The sequence below is a fragment of the Octopus sinensis genome, linkage group LG3 (assembly GCF_006345805.1).
Source record: "Octopus sinensis linkage group LG3, ASM634580v1, whole genome shotgun sequence".
NCBI classification, from domain to species: Eukaryota; Metazoa; Mollusca; class Cephalopoda; order Octopoda; family Octopodidae; genus Octopus; species Octopus sinensis.
The window spans coordinates 64,951,952-64,968,707 of record NC_042999.1 but is presented as its reverse complement, the minus strand read 5'-3'; the positions used below and the strand labels follow the sequence as shown (position 1 = coordinate 64,968,707).

General features: G+C 36.5%; 1 protein-coding gene across 7 annotated transcripts in view; it reads left to right on the top strand.

Moving 5' to 3' along the window:
• The window catches only part of LOC115209328 (beta-1,2-xylosyltransferase RCN11), a 378,713-nt gene that overhangs the window by 74,451 nt on the left and 287,506 nt on the right, over positions 1–16,756 (top strand). For 5 of the 7 annotated variants that reach the window (XM_036501051.1, XM_036501049.1, XM_036501050.1 and 2 more), the window contains exon 2: positions 16,701–16,756. This exon is cut by the window's right edge and continues 13 nt beyond it. The exons of the other annotated variants lie outside the window; for them this stretch is intronic. The gene's annotated coding sequence lies outside the window, so the exon portion shown is untranslated. The remainder of the gene's footprint in view (positions 1–16,700) is intronic. 7 annotated transcript variants of the gene reach the window in all.

Below are 16,756 nucleotides of genomic sequence, written 5' to 3'. Positions count from 1 at the left end.
AAGTTGCTTAACCTAAAGTGTTGCTAACAAATCTATTTTTCTAGGTGTTTTTTGTTTTTGTTTTTGTTGTAGGCAATTAGTAGTAATGATATACCCCTCCCACTGACGACTGGAATAACCTAGTCACTATAAGTAAAGGGAAGTGCGTGAAGTGCTGGAGTACGTAGTAGTCGGTCAGAAATAGTCGTGTCTTTACTGGTTTTACTAAATATACTGTATACCGAAGTGGGTGTTATAACAATCCAACATTTTAAAGATTATAACAGTGGCGAGGAGGATTTGAACAACTCACGTGGAATTGATAAACTTGACGACGATAAGCTAATTCACATGGAGTTAATAATCTCACAAAGTTAGAGTACGAATTTTACGAAAAATCGTAAAAGTATGGAAAATTTGTTGGCCGGTTTAGTCGACTTGCAAAAATAACAACAACAGCAGATTCAGCTGCAAGAACAACAACAGAAGTAACAATAACAACAACTGATTTTACCACAACAAATGTTGCAATTAATGAAGTCGTCAAGAAATTTAGAAAATACGTTCTCGCTAGACTATGTTGCGACCTCGATAAAACAGTTCAAATATGAAGCAGACAAAGGTGTTACTTTCTAGGCATACAACAGAAGATATGACCAAATCTTTGAGAAAGAATGTGAGGATTGGGACGACGAGATGAAAAGGCGTTTAATCTTGAGAAAACTGACGACGACAGAACATGAGCATTACAGCAGTTACGTACTCCTGAGAAAACCTGACAAAAACTTTTCACAATATATCTATTGTGTCTAATGACACAATAGATATATTGTGAAAATTTTCAGTGAAAAAAGCTCATTGTTCAACACATGTTGGAAGTGAGAACATAGAGAAAAACAACGACGAAGACTACATCACACTTACTGGTAGAGTTAACAGGAAATACGAGTAGTGCAAGCTGGATGAATTAACGCCAGATATGTTCAAATGCCTGATTTTTACGCAGGCATTAACTGCAGGAAAAAAAACGCAGAAGTTAAAACTAGAATTCTCGCTAAGCTGGTACAATGTCAGGATGTAACCCAACAACAATTGTCAGGAGAATGTGAAAAGATTCAAATTTAGAGACGACACAGAGGAAATTGAACGTAAAGATTGTTTCCAAGTGCGAAATAGTCAGAATGGAGATAACATTTTTTCTAAAGAAACACGACAAAAATCAGGAAATAAACGCATGTTTTGCATGTGGAGGTATACACCTGAGGAAAAATTGTCCATTTAGAAAAACGGAGTGCTTTCGTTATGGACATATAAAAACGCACTGTAGAACGAAGATAACAAAACTTCAGAACAAAGAATGGAAATTGGTAATATAACAATTAGGAAATTCGTGAAGGTTAAAATCTGAAATACAAGTGTTACAATGAAATTAGATACTGGAAGTGATATCACTATTATATACGAAGAAACTTGGAAATATGTCGGTAAGCCAAAACTTATGAAATCTAAAAAGGTAGCACATGGTGTTACGGGGAAACGATTATATTTTTTCGGTGAATTCGTATGTAATGAAACATTTCAAGGTCAAGCTAAAAAAGTAAAGATATATGTGTTAAAAAGTTCACTTAATTTCTTCGGCACAGAGTGGATGGAACTATTCAAAGTATGGAATACTCCCATAAATGTTTCTTGTGGATATATAGTTTGTTCAGTCGAAGGACTGAAACAAAAAAAATGCAATAAAACAGAGTGGCGCACCTGTATTTAAGCCAAAACGAAATGAAAAATTGCCCACGATAAAAAGTAAACATTGTTCAAAAGTAGATGGTCCTTTAAATGGTTCTTAGTACTTAGTGGTAGTTGATAGTTTCTCGAAATGACCTGAAATTTGTAAATGTAAAAAACCAACCTCTTCAACTGTGATAAATTTTAGGCATGAATTGTTTGCGAGATTTGGCATCCCAAACAAGATTCTGACAAAGGAAAATAATTTGTGTCGAGCGAATTTTTTAAATTTTGTAAAATATTCGCAGTAGAACATATGCCATCCCAGATCTAACGGACAGGCAGAAAGCTTTGTCGACACCTTCAAGAGTGTCCTTAGAAAATCGAATAAGGAAATTACGGACGAGGTAGTTCTATAACAATCTTTAAGAATGTACCGTGTGACACCAAATCCGAATGCGCCAGCAGCTAGCTCACCAGTGGAGCTGATGCTTGCAAGGAAAGTAAAACCAGTCTTTGATAAATTGCTACCTGGCAAGAAAAGAAAAAGTTCCAGGGAAGACATAGTAAAATTCTTCAAAAGTCAGTGAGAAGGTGTATATGAGGGCAGAGTTGATAAGATGACGTAATTACCAAATGCATAGGTAAAATGATGTATTGGGTAAAAAGTAGAAAAGGCATACAAAAGGGACAAAGGAACCAAGTGTAAAGGAGTTTCGTGGAAAGCGAACCAAAAACGGTGGAGGAATCGATAAAATGGTACCAATGCCACTGCAGGTGATTTAACCCAGGCGTACAAGTGAGAGGAAAAGAAAACGTACAGAGTTCCTGAAAATAGATGCCAAGCGCAAAAAATATTAGATTTTGGCGAAGAAAGAAAATACTATGAAAAGGGAGGTGGAACGAATGAAATACATTATTGCTAAATAAAATGACACTTCTTAAGAAAAGCTTAAAAGGGGTACATTATGTAGGAATTAGTAATAATTAGTAATAATGGTACACCCCTCCCATATGACGAATGGAATAACCTGGTCTCTATAAGTAAAGAGAAATACGTGAAGTACCGAAGTACGCAATAGGCGGTCAGAGACTGTCGTGTCTTTTAGTGGATTTAATAGAAATTGAACCATTGATGAAGTACTACTAAACAGAAAATAAGTATGTTAAATTGACAGGAAAAAAGAAAAGAAAAAAATAAAAAGGAGGAAAAAAGGAAAGAGTAAAGTGTTTTATGTTATGTTTAAAAAATATTGAAAAATAGAACAATTGTAGATAATGTATATAACGGTTCAAATACTTGCAATGGTATGTAACACGATAATTAATTGTTATGTAAATACATAAAAATGGACTGTAAAAAAAATATTAATGGTAATGCATGTGATGAGGGGCACATGCAGCCATTCATAACCTCATTGTTATATCATCATCTCATTCATATTCGTTTTATGTATTGTCCCATCTGTGGTGTCCTGTCTGTCCTTGTTTGTCCCCCTCTATTTTGGGCCCTTGTGGCTTATAAAGAAAAGAGAGACTGTCGTGTTTTTACTGGATTTATTAAGTATACTGTATACCAGAGTTGGCGTTATAACGATCCAACATTTCAAGGATTATAACACTTTCGTTTTGTTTTTCCGATTTGTTCAAATCAACGTTTACAACCTCGCTGTTCAACAAGCTAGTGTCAGTTGGCAGATATCAGCACGGATTAGGAAATAGTATTTTCGCTGAACATATAAACGGTACCATCGATTTTTAGTAGATTCATTGATCTGGAGGGATTTCAAACAATCAAGTCACAATATCTCGAAATACTAGTGTCCCAGAATTCCTTGTACTAATGAATCGAGTGTCATAAAACACATACTTGTGGTAAAAAGAAGTTGTTCTCCTATGAGGAAAACACAACAGTGATTAGCATATTCGCATTCGAATCTACCGCAAGGTATTAAACAATAGATATGCCAGTCATCTTTTTACAATTTACAATCTCCGAAGCGTTTGTAAATCAATTTCCACGTAAGAAAGAAGATTCGCTGAAATTACCGTGAAAGAATGTTTATGAGATTCAGTGGTTACTGTTCTCAATCACGTATCTATGGTTTCATTTTCATTGCGTAAAGAGCTTGGACAATTTCATTCAACCACAGCTTCAATTCTATCTAAACCTTTTGTGAGGAATTCGGTACTTTTGTGAAAGAACCGAGTGCAAAAATCTGTCAGAAGTATTACACTTGTTCTTGCGTCACTGATTCTGTGTTTCGCCAACAACAGATCCATTCACTGCTATCGGGGTTCATTTATGAACCAAAGGGAAATTAATTATACGACCATTTATTTAACTGGAAATTACAGCTGGTTTTTCCTACTATCATTCATCAGTTAATTTTTTTCTTATATCATATCCTAATATCTACAAATATAACGCATAGAATAATCAGTGCAGTTCTAGATACTGTACGGAATGGCTTTCACATAAAACCTTTAATTATATGTATTCTCAAGCAGTGTTTACCTGGAGTTCAATGACTACACCAACAATATCTTCGGTGCATTTAATCTTGCAAACTTTCTAAATATATATTTCTTTACTACCCACAAGGGGCCAAACACAGAGGGGACAAACAAGGACAGACAAACGGATTAAGTCGATTACATTGACCCCAGTGCGTAACTGGTACTTAATTTATCGACCCCGAAAGGATGAAAGGCAAAGTCAACCTCAGCGGAATTTGAACTCAGAACGTAACGGCAGACGAAATACGGCTACGCATTTCGCCCGGCGTGCTAACGGTTCTGCCAGCTCGCCGCCCTTACACTTTATGAATATATGTGCAATCTTTAGTTGTTTCATCCATCTTACGTTCCTTGGGATTCATGCATAAGCTTATAAGCACTGCTCCTCATCAAAATTTGACGAAGCTGAAAGAATACAAAGACAAAATAGAAAGTAGGTAACATACGGTGAAGGTGCATTGCCCAGTGGTTAGAGTGTTTCACTCACGTTCATCAGGTCCTGGTTTCGAATTCTGGACTGAGTGGTAAGTTGGGTTCTTGCGCAAAAGATTTCATTTTACGTTGCCACAGTCCACTCAGCTGTAAATGAGTTCCAGCAATAGCTAGGAAGAAAATCCTGTGATACACAGGCGTTCCTTTCAGTATGGAATACTGTATTCTGAGTCACATCCACGTCATGGAAACCAGGTCTTATGCCTCCTAAAGTCAAATAAGGACCCGAACATAAAATACGAATCAATATTATCCTCCTCTTACTAGCATGCTAGAGAATATATTTTAGTGAAGAATAAACAAAGGTATAATAAGTAAACAATAAACAGAATGCATTTCCCTAAAATCAATTAACTGGTGACTCCAAGGCTAAAAAGAAACAAAAGCGGAATGAAAATAACGGGCAAATTCATAAAGCTTATCGCTCGAATTATTTTGTCTCCCGACTGATACATGTACGCACACCATCACAGATACGCATATATATATATATATATATACGCAAACATAGAATATACTTTTGCATGTTATATATCACTTGTTCTAAATCGAAGTACAATGGGTTAGCCGAGTCGTTTGACCGTTGGTTAGATTTAATTGTGGCTCTCTGTGTTCAAATAGTGCTCAAGTCAACTTCAATTTCGTCAAATAAAGAACCACTCAATTACCGAGGTTGATTCCTCTTCATCCTCTTCTTCTTCTTCTTCTTCTACTTCTTCTTTTTCCTCCTCCATCTCCTTCTCCTCTCTCTCTCTCTCTCTCTCTTTCTCTCCTCTCTCCCTTTTCCATCTGACGATGATTCAGCGAATAGCCTTTTCTGGAGGTCCGAATATCTCCGAGGCATATTTGAATTAGTAACAAGTTTATATTTATGCACACCACTGCTTAGCGCTTGTATTCTGTGTGTGTGTGTGTGTGTGTGTGTGTGCGTGTGTGTGCGCGCGCAGGTTTCAGTGTAATTATGTATTTATGCAGGTATCTCTATATATATACATATATATAATAAATAATATTAGGGTAATAAGAATTATAGAAATCATTATTACCAGTGGCCTAGCACAAAAAAAAATAGTCAATAGACTCATTCTGGAATAAGTTAGAAACCATGGTCTAGGAACTAAATTAGATGGTAAACGTTTTTCATTTTCAATCCTTTCGAGAATATATCCATCATTAGTGGTTTGAGTTTTCTACTGCTCTTTCTAGCACAAGGCTTTCCTATTTAGAAGCCTCTTAATGTGTTCTAATGTACACGATATATATATATATATATATATACACACACAAGAAAATACATGCCGGAGGAACTACATTAACACAAACATTATTAGACACACCATCTTGCTTAAGATGCGATATATTTGATACAGACTGAACAATAACCAATAATTTGCTTTAATCTGTACCTATAATATCCCTATGGAACAATATTATGTTTAATTACCAAATGCTATAGAATTACTAAATAATTTCTTTAATTTTATATTAATAATGCATTAACGACTTCTGTAAGTTACAGAAGCAATTTGCATAAGTGGCTCAACGAGTGAAAGTGAAGACAATCTTGTTGATTAAATATATTCCTTCGATATCCATAAAGTTCAATAAATTCGAACGTTGATATTGAAGCTGTTTGGTATATCACGCTGATTAATCTCATAGGAGATAAAATGCTAACACTTTATTTTAATTAAATATCATACTGGTAATGATTCATGTTTCTCCAAATAATTTCTGATGCTCACCAACACCGAAAAGAAACAAGTTTTATTCCTTCTCGAATTTCTTTTCGTAACTCTAACTAAAATACTTCAAATTCTCAGAAAATAATTCATCCAGAAGTGATATATAGAAGAACATAAATGAACATATATGTGTATGTGTGTGTGTGCGCGTGTTTATGTATGTATGCGTGTGTGTGAGAGTGTGTGCGTGTGTATACATACAGATATATTTTCTCATATTACACGCTTCAAGTAAAATAAAACAGATTTATGCATATATATATATATACATATATATATGTGTGTGTGTTTGTGTTTGTATTTATATATACGCATATACATTTGTGTGTGTGACTGTTTATATATGTGTGTGTATATATATGCGTGTATGCATGTAGGTAGATAGGTAGGTATGCATGTATACCCGCCAGAGATGAAGGCAACTCATCTAGTTAACCCATGAATTATATATATTATCTGGACAAACGACAAATACGGCAAAAAAAAAACGCTGTCCCCTATACGCAAATGGGATAGAAGGTGAGTTACCTCGCCTGTCCATGACCGAAGTGGTTTAACACCCGGCACTGCGAGAGTATATCAACCCCACCTCGCTACTGCGGCCATCGAAAAATACACGAAGCATATGTATTAAGTGTATGCATTTAATAATATTTGTTTTACTAGAGCCGCCTTTATTCCATGTATAAATTTTCTCTTAGGAATGCAATTTCCTGGTGTGCCAGTACATGGTTTTACAAGCTATGATCATGTAAGTCGTGAGATGGCTAAGTGACCTGGCGGGTACGTGGTGTTAATAGGCCCCCAAAATAGCGAAACACCCCGCGTTCATCACTCCCAAGTAGGACAAGTGAGTTAACTCCCGTGTCCATGACTCTGAGCCTTTTTAACACCTGTGGCTTTGAGAGTGTATATACTCCACCATGCTATTGCACCCACCGGAAAATACACGAAGCATAGGGTATATATTAAGTAAATGTAGCTAATGATAATAATAATAATAATAATATACGCAAAGATACACATTGGGAAATTCTGGAAATTACACGAACATCAGAATGGAGTGCCACTGCATAGTGCCAGTCACCCCAACATCTCCATCGAATTACAGGATCAGATGATGTAACAGTATTCTCCCAAAAAGCGTGGGAAAACTACATTCCACAGACACGGATACTCTTAACGTAGTTCCCAGAGCGATAGCCCTTTGAAATACAGGTATAACTGGAGCAACGTGAAATAGAGTCTTTTGCTCAATGACACAACGCACCGCCCTGGATCGAACACACGACCTTACGATCGTGAGTTGAATACGCTAAATACTAAGCCATAATTTTATTATCAAACGCAGGATAATGCTAATAATATAGCATGAACAGGATAAACTATCCATATTTTGCCGAAAATGTTGTCGGCGGCGAGGCATGAGATTCGAACACACGTTCCTGTGATTAGGCTTCAAGAGCTTTACCATTAAGCTAAACTATCCAGCGACAAATTCTTTTGCAATTTTAGGATATATAAATCTAGATCTATATGACGCAATCCTACATTAAATTCAACTTACATTGAAAGTCAACAAACAAGGTTTGCTTTAGGAGAGATTGAGAATAAAATTATTTCCTTATCTGTATCGTTCAATACTTCTCAAAGCTTCTAAAGCAAACTTTGTTAGCAGACTTTCAACGTAAGTTAAATTTAACGGACGATAGCGTCATTTATAAACGCTAGATTTATATATCCTGAAATTTCAATTTAGCTTAATGGTAAAGCACCTGACGCGTAACCTCAGGGATGTGAGTTCGAGTCTCATGGCTGACCGCCGACATAGTTTCCTGCAAAATATGGATAATTTATCCTGTTCATGCTACATTATTAGTATTATCCTGTCTTTGAAAATAAAATTATTTCCTTATCTGTATATATTATATATACTTATATCTAAATATCTATAGTGATGTTAATATGTATGTTTGTATGTATAAACATCGCATGATCATAAACAAAGTTTCATGATCGATTTCTCTATCTTAGAGCAAGTCGCAAACATGCTTGGTGTAGTTATATTCTCATATAGATATTTCACGTAACGTTTACAACATTTCTATCCATTTGTCAACAAGAAAACAGACCTTTGTAACTGATGTACAAGTGTCATGAAAACAGATCAATCATTTATGCAGATTTGAAACCAAACACCGAAAATATATATTTGATAGTATGCAACGGGATTACAGTTTTATATCTACAAACAAACTTTCTACAGGATATTTTGTCATAATCTTCGTCATTTGTTCTGTATCAATATCTTAGTCGCTGTTATTGTAGTGTTGTTAACCCGTTTCCTATCTAATATTTTTTAATGTTTTATGTTCGTCTTTCTCCTCATGAAATACATATACGTTCATATAAATTTCTTGTATCCTTCCTTCACATATTATATTCAAAGCTATTATCTAATTGTGAGTACCTGACTATATCCGTGTATATGATTCTGTGTCCCTGTATGCTAGTGTGTATACACACACACACACACACACACACACACACACACAGACACAGTGACACACACACACACATATATATATATATATATATATATATATATATATATATATATAGTTACGCAAATATATAAATAAGAAAGTAATAATAAAAGATTAGAATATGCAAGCAATAGCAGAAACACACAAAGGAAAGTACACAGGTCTTTGTGTGTATATGTGTATGTATGTATGTGTGTGTATGTATACACAAACACACACACACACACACACACACATATATATATATATGTATATATATATACATTTATATATACATATATATATATACATATATATATATACATATATATATATTCATGTATTTATAAATACATATATGTCTCCATGTGCATGTTCCTGTTTATATGTATACATACATACTTTATTTATACAATGTGTGTGTTTCTCTGCGTGTGTGTGTGAGCGCAGGTGCGTACTTATTGATAAACATGAATATTGTGTACATATACACATAGAGGAGGCCATGCATATACCACTCGCATAAATACACAGAAACATACAAACACACACGTTCATACCATACACCAAAGATGCGAATACATAGAAGTTCGTAGCTTGTTATTCTCGGCTTCGCTTCTTATAACTAACTGGCATTCCGTCGGTTGCTACGACGGTCAGTGGACACAGAGTGTTAATATGAAAGCTGTCGCTTTGAATTACACGTACAACTCATTTTTGCTAATTAGCCATACTGGAGCAACGTGCAATGAGGTTTCTTGCGCAAAAACAAAACACGCCGTCAGGAATCGAACTCACGAACTTGTGCAGATAATTTTTTCTCTCTTTTTTGCGTAGGTGTGGCTGTGTGGTAAGTAGCTTGCTTACCAACCACATGGTTCCTGGTTCAGTCCCACTGCGTGACTCCTTGAACAAGCGTCTTCTGCACTAGCCTCGGGCCGACCAAAGCCTTGCGAGTGGATTTGGTAGACGGAAACTGAAAGAAGCCCGTCGTATATATATATATATATGTATATGCATGTGTGTGTATATGTTTGCGCCTTTGTTTGTCCCCCCCAGCTTCGCTTGACAACCGATGCTGGTGTGCTTACATCCCCATAAATTAGCGGTTCGGCAAAAGAGACCGATAGAATAAGTACTACGCTTACAAAAAATAAGTCCTGGGGTCGATTTGCTTGACTAAAGGTGGTGCCCCAGCATGGTAGCAATCAAATGACTGAAGCAATTAAAAGAGTAAATAGTAAAAGAGTATATATATCTTTGACCAATGTGTACATCTAAATATATAAGTGGGGTGTATGAGAGAAAACGTGTGTATGTGTGTGTGCGAAAGAGGGAGAGAGTTTGTGGGTATGTGAGAGACAGATAGATAGAGAGAGACAGACAGACAGGCAGACAGATGGTATTTTAACAATGGAAATATTCACTTGTAACTCAATCAATTTGGCTAAGAGAGAACTTGAAACCTGATAATTTTAAAATAAAATATATTGAAAATATTATTAATAGTCATCATCATCATCATCATCATCATCATCATCATTATTATTATTATTATTATTATTATTATTATTATTATTATCATTATTATTATTATTATTATTATATGTTTGGCTTTTTCATTGTATTTGTACAAGCTGACTCCAGCTCTCACCCAGAGACCTCAAGAGGCAATAAGTTAGAAGTTCAAGTTGGTGTTATGACTAGGAGGACATATATTTGGTTTTGCACGGAGTATTGTTCTAGGGAATGTCTCTCAAATAAATAAATAAATTAGAAGTTTATTTTAATTGTAGTTAGTTTACTCTGGTAAACAAAATCAAATGTATTATACTCATTATGAATGTATACCTAATTTTTAGACTAATTTTTCATGCTGATTTCAAAATGTCACTCCATTTGTATGTTGCATGTATGTTTTTCAGTAGACACATGCAAATATTTACATATTTGTATATATCAAATCATTAATGTTATAAATTAGGGCATATTATCTTTAGAAAGTAATTGAGTTTATTCAGTTGAAAATCATCACTATCATTCTACAAAGAGTAAATACACAAAAATAGGTCAGACAAAACAGCGAAAGATAGAACAGCAGAATTAGAAACGTTGAGAGTTGGATTTCCTGCGGTGATCCCGATCTGGTTGATCACAGTAAAATTTCCAGTAGTAGTCAGCAAGCATACTGTCATTCCAGAAGCTTTGGTACCGTTTCTCCATAGAACTAATATCCTGGTGAAATCTTTCACTATGTTCAGCAGACACTGCTTTTCTGCGAAGAAATTTAGATAGGAGTCCAAGAAGTGAACCCATTGCTGAGTAACACTTCAGAAGATGCTTGATGCCATCCTTGTAGTCTATTGCCTTCTTGTTGCCCAAGAAATTCTCACAGATTCAATTGAAAGCTTTCCAGGCAGGCAGTTCCAGTTCATCCAGTGTTGTCTTGAAGTTGACTTTGGGGTTTAACAAAGATACTCTCTTTCAACTTCGCCTATGTGATTTGGAGAAACGTTTCTACAATATAACTCAAACCCTCTGGCATTTCTCTTCCCCAGTGTCTTTGCAAACTGTTTCTTCAGTCCAAGCTTTAAGTGCAAAGGAAGCAATAGGACATTACATGGATCTACAAGAGGTGTAATCTTGACACGAGAAAGTCCTGGCTGGCTTGATTTCGAATAATGTCTGTCAGTTGCTCGACTATCCCATAGACACAAGAAACATATGTATTTTGTGAAACTTGGCTGCATTCCCATTAACATTCCAATGACTTTTAAATCTCCACATATTTTCCATAAGTATCTTTCATAGGCAATGTCGTGAAATAAAAGCTCCATATTCTCATATGATTCCTGAAGAGGAACGGAATGGAGGGCTTCAAATTACCATTATGGAGAAGTACAGCTTTTGAACTTCGTTTTGAAGACTCAATAAACAAACGCCACTCTTCGGGATCATGCTTCTGTGATAAACATTCGAAAAGTCCAACGATGTTACAGCAAAAGCAAAGCGGGACTTCAACAGAAAAACACGTTTGTAGAACCACATTTCATTGCCAAAAATAAGTTATACAAACATATACTTTCTCTAGCATATACTTCTCCTTCAGCCTTGATCCCAACAGTTCTGCTTTATTTTCTGAGAGAGATAGGCTCCTGACAAGGTCATTCAGTTCAGCTTGGGAAAATTTCTGAAGTTCAAAGCTATCGCCATCAGCCACGTAATCTTCCTCAGCAGCACTATCACGACAGTCAGCACCATCAGCTGATGTTTCAACACCATCATCCGGTGGAACTGGAATTAGCAGACTTCCAATGTGAGTCGCGTAAGCTATTTGAGCAAGCTGAGCAGTTAAAATGTGGCATCCATAGCTTGTTCCGATCTCCAAGAGGACAGTATAGCTTATAGATTTTCTTGATCTCTGGGGTTATTGTACGTTTTTGAGCTTTCACAATAAATTGTCATCAGACGTAACAAAACACATCAGGACGATTTCTACACTGTCTTGACATTGTTAACACTGGAAAATAAGTAAATAGATACAAACGATTATACTTATATTGAATTTGAGACGATGAAATATTTCATCAGACCAATTATGACCAAAAAAACTTTCTCATCTTGAAAACTGTACGTGATGTCGAAAAACTAATTGCTTATTTGAGATTAGAAATATAAACTACAGTAAGTACACCTCGATGCTTGATGAAACATACTTGTTGACCAGTGTTATAAGATGATAGTCTGATGTTACGATGTTTGCTGTTATATACATTTAAAAGTATTTTGACACTGTTTACGGACTTAAATATTTTATGGATTACATAGACAATATTTTACGTATAATATGGGCAGTTCCCATGAGCACTAATTTTTGAATTTCTTTCTTTTTGTATTTCCTGGTTTCTGAGCTATATAGCAATCAGCCCCTTTTCCTATCGTTCTTAAGGTATCTATGACAACAGGTATTGCTTTAGTCTTGAGGTTCCACATTTTGTCAATTTCTGTTTCAAGAACTTTATACTTGCTCAGTTTTTTGGCAGGTCTTGACAGATATATTTATGTCGGTTGAGTCAATCATATCGGTGAGGACGTATGAATTTTATCTAAAATCTTTTCATACAATGTCTGGCTTATTTGCATTTACCTTTCTGTCAGTTTGCACGGTGAAATTCCAAAGGAATGAGCTGTGAACAATTTCAAGCACTGCTGGTGGTTTTTGTTCCCACCAGTTTTTATCATGGGGCAAATTACCCAGTGAATATAGTGTGCTGCTTTATCATGCCTCTTGAGATACTCTGTAGGCGCAAAAAGACTGTAGGAGACAACATGCAAAGAAGATATGCATAAAGCTTTTTTCCAAATGTATACAATCTTGTTTCCTCTTATGCGACTTAATCATAAGAAAGTAGGTTATCAGACGAATAATATTATCTTCAGACTGGCATTCTGACCCGAATAATTGGAATAAAGTGGATTCCACTGAAGTATCTCAAGAGCTAGCCAGCGAATCAATATTCGAAATCCGCCGATGCCAGTTTTTTCATTCATCTATTTGCAGGCTCAATGAAATAACTATATCTCAACTACTGAGGTCGATACTATTGACTGTTCTTTTCTCAAAATCTATTGGATTAGCATCTACTTTTAACGAACTATTTGCATTTCTGAGACAAACCTTTCTCGACATGTTCACAACCATAAGAGCCTCTCTTCTTCGTAGCTGGCTGGTTTCGTCCCTCCACTATTCAGACCTCTCTGCCGCACTCCCGTCTTTACTAATAGTCACTTCTGTTGCATCCACCATATCCCTCGGCTCATTACTCATTTTGTGCAGCTTTTCTCCATAGGACATCGGCCTTCATCAACTTTTTTACGGGTCATGTCTTTTCTATAAATATTGATTTGCAACATCTTAAACGGAAATTTAACGGCACGAAAAGCACTGATACCAGGAAGCCTGCAAACGCCATGGGAACAAATCGTCTCTCCACACTCAAGAAGTAAAACAAGAAGTATAGGGGAATTCGTACCCAAAATAACTGCATTGCACTCTGAATACTGTAGTTTTCAACGAACTTAAATTTACGAGAAATTCATCTCCGGACAGATTTTCTTTTGTATCTTTGCTGTATTACGCTTCCCTTGTGACTAAACGTCAACAAAAAATCAGTAGAAAGAGAGGAATCAGCCGTAGCAGCAACAACAACAGTGGAGGCGCAATGGCCCAACGGTTAGGGCAGCGGACTCGCGGTCGGAGGATCGCAGTTTCGATTCCCAGACCAGGCGTTGTGTGTGTTTATTGAGCGAAAACACCTAAAGCTCCACAAGGCTCCGGCAGGGGGTGGTGGCGACCCCTGTTGTACTCTTTCGCTCCAGCTTTCTCTCACTCTTTCTTCCTGTTTCTTGTCCCCGACTTCCTACGCAACCGCAGAGCCTGGATGCGCATTCATCCATCCGTCGATGCTCTCGGTTTCGGGAGTCGACTTGCTTTCTCTTCTGCGGGTCTTACGAATAGCAAAGGACCACGTTTCGGACTTCTCCCATCTTGCGAGGTCTGGGACGAAGACGGTTCGCTCAACAGCAACAGCAACAACGACAGTAACATCAATTATTTTCTTATGTTGCTCCATACCATTTTGTAGAAAAGAAGTGGGCAGAAACGTTAGCGCACCGGGCGAAATGCTTAACGTTATTTCGCATGTCTTTGAGTTTGAATCGCGGTGCCCCAGCATGGCCACAGCTCGTGAGCTGAAACTAGATAAAATAAAATAAAATAAATATTTCACAATGCAGTATTATAAAAGGAACAACGTGGACGCGATGCCAAAATTATGAAGACGTTAATCATTATGCCTAGGGTTAAAAATAACCACAGCAAACAAACTATTTACGCTTCTACATATCTACAAAACCTTAATAGCTTGTCGGCAAATTCTGTTAACAATGAAGTAATGACAACACTCGTGTCATTATAGTTTTCAATATCGTACCTTGCCTTTTTCTAAAGGCTTGTTAACGCTGCTTTGTTAACACTACATTAGTAGAAGCCAAACATGTGGTTTCCACAAGTTTCTCATTGACGTAAACCTATTACACCGTGTCTGTTTGCAAATTGAAGCGACTGGAAATATCCAAACTGTCTGATAATAACATATTGTAATGATGCATCTATAACAAATATATGAATCATAATATACTAATGCATTTCTATAGATTCTCTGATAGTAACACATATCACATTGAAGCAACACATATCAGGAATGTGATGGCAGTATTTTATATCATAAATTCACAGACAATCAAGACCTTTCATGATCTCTCACATGTGAGTGTACATATATGTGTGTGTGTGTATATGTGTGTGTGGGTGTGTGGAGGTGCAATGGCCCAGTGGTTAGGGCAGCGGACTCGCGGTCGGAGGATCGGGGTTTCAATTCCCAGACCGGGCGTTGTGTGTGTTTATTGAGCGAAAACACCTAAAAGCTCCACGAAGCTCCGGCAGGGGGTGGCGACCCCTGTTGTACTCTTTTGCCACTCTTTCTCTCTTTCTTCTGTTGGCCTGCTCGCTTAGCCAGCGGGGTGGCGTCGTTCGAAGGCTAAAACAATGCGAACGCATTGTGACCAGCGATGTGTAGCAGCATCTGATGGTCTGGTCGGTCACGTGATCACGTGATATATATATATACATATATGTATGTATGTATATAGACCAATTACTGTTTAACTGCATTTTGATGATAGAAATGGAAGGATTGTGTCTGTATATAGGTGTATCTAAGGAAGTTTATTCTTAAGGTACTAGTTTTTCTTTTTGTATTTGCCGATGTACATTGGCAAACAGTATGCAATTTCATATACACATACATACATGCAATGTTACACATTTGCATTTATTTGTGTATACATGTTTTTTGCACTCTCATGCGCGTTTGTGTGTGTGTGTGTGTGCGTGTGTGGTGTGTGTGTGTGTGTGCGTGCGTGTGTGTGTGAGTGTGTGTGTGTGTGTGCGTGTGTGTGTAAGCGTGTGTGAGAACAAATACATGTGTAGAATAAATGGGAAAACATTGCTAAAAACATACTGTAGAGCCTATTAAAACCGTTGGCTTATTAAAACTGAATATCCCGCGAATGAAGTTTCATTATATTGCATACAGAGCTACTAAATTTCATTCATTCTTTCCACAGGCTATTTGAAAGTCGAGTCTATGGAAAAAAGACACTTGACCTAGAACTACAAAGTCGTGAAGGGTATATTGTAACCATAGAAAGTACCCATATTATATAACTGTTAATATAACAGCTGTTCATTCTATTGTTTCATAACCGGTGTTGGTTTCTTTACGGCAGTGTAATTTTAAAAAAATTCGGAAGACGCGTCCGATAGAAGAAATGCCAGACTTGAAAATAAGTATTGGAGTTAATCTATTCAACCATTACCATATCAACTAATTTTAAGAGAAGGGTTTACAGTTGGTATCTGTGCCTGCTAGAAATAGCACCCTAATCACATCCTGATTTTTTTAAACGACACTTTAATCAATGTAACCATAAATATACAGGAAGATTGTCTTTGATCATAAGTACATTATTTTAGGATGTGTTATATTTGTCTTTCTGTTGGTTATTCAACTATTTACTTAAATTGCCAATAGTTATAATTATATAATCATAATAATACTTCCTATAAACAGATTGTATTCTTTCGTTGCAGGTTACAAGGAAGATAGGATATAGGCGAAGCAACTGCATCCTGGTGTACATCAAATC